The sequence below is a fragment of the Bidens hawaiensis genome, unplaced genomic scaffold (assembly GCF_021521415.1).
Source record: "Bidens hawaiensis isolate Kalapana, Puna unplaced genomic scaffold, B.hawaiensis_p1.1 tig00051158_1, whole genome shotgun sequence".
Taxonomy (NCBI): Eukaryota; Viridiplantae; Streptophyta; class Magnoliopsida; order Asterales; family Asteraceae; genus Bidens; species Bidens hawaiensis.
The window spans coordinates 41,242-42,510 of NW_027499158.1; positions in this window are offsets into that span (position 1 = coordinate 41,242).

The following is a 1,269-nucleotide window of genomic DNA, read 5'->3' on the forward strand; positions in this document are numbered from 1 at the left end:
AAAATTAAATCTTTTTTTTATTTAATAAAGTTAACTTTACAATAAACTAATGAAACATAAATTGTGTGTTGGCCTCCCATGAGCTTTCCATGGCAGTTTGAATGGCCCAACGAAACTAACGAATAAAAATAACTGAGTTGGACCACCCATGAGCGTTACATGGCATTTTGATCGTCCCAACTAATTAACAAAATACAATACAATATAGTTTGTCGGCCCATGAGCGTTACATGGCGATTAACCGAACAAACTAAATAACGAATAAACGAGAGAAAAAAATGGGTAGTTGGAGCATCCCGTGAACCACCACATATGACGAACTCTAACAAAATAACTTTCAAAACAAGATGATGAATGGATAGTAGGAGTGCCCATGGATACCATGGATATTTCACCCAACTAACCAATTATATAACAAAACACAATAGTCGGAATTTACCGAGTTTAGCCACGAACCACCGTGAATTCGGTTTAAAATCAACCTAAGGTGTCGGTCGTATGACAGTTGTGTTCTGATTTGGCCTAGAGGAACTTGTCATACTACCTAGCCTTAAGGTTAAGGAGTAAAAACAAAACTAGGGAATTCTTAAGGAATTTCTCAAAATAAAAGCAATCTATTTGATTTAAAATGTTTGAGAAAAATTTTATTTGAAGGTTGCGGCATAGCCTCGGAGTTGTATGTGTCTGCATAACAATATAATAATAAAGATAATCATTATTTAAACAATTAAATAAGTACTTAATCTGACAAGTAATTACGTAAGTTGTAAACAATAAAATAGAACACATCAGGTAAACAAATAAGCACGCTCCTAAGCATGTTACTAAGGCACCACTAATGACCTATCTTAAACCTTTGGTTCTGATACCAATCTGTCACACCCAAACCTAAGGCGGAAATGTCGAGGAGTGAGCTGATTACTCACAACTCTCAAGGTACTATTATGCAATATTTAAAAGTGACAATATCTATTTAATTCGATTAAATGATTAAAATAATTTAAGTACACAATCCATAATCATACAACAATAAAATTTATATCACAAATGATCTTGATTAAAAGTTTTCTAACTTAAATTCTTCACTAAGTCTTCACCAAATCTTGCAACTAGTTCAAACAATAACCTACATATGCGTATAAAATAGAATATTTGTCAACAACACATGTTGAGTGAGTAAAACACCAGTTAAGTGAGATATAATATCATATATAATAAATAAAGAAAAATGCAAACTGTTTCTAGTGAGATGAATAATTTAAACAATAA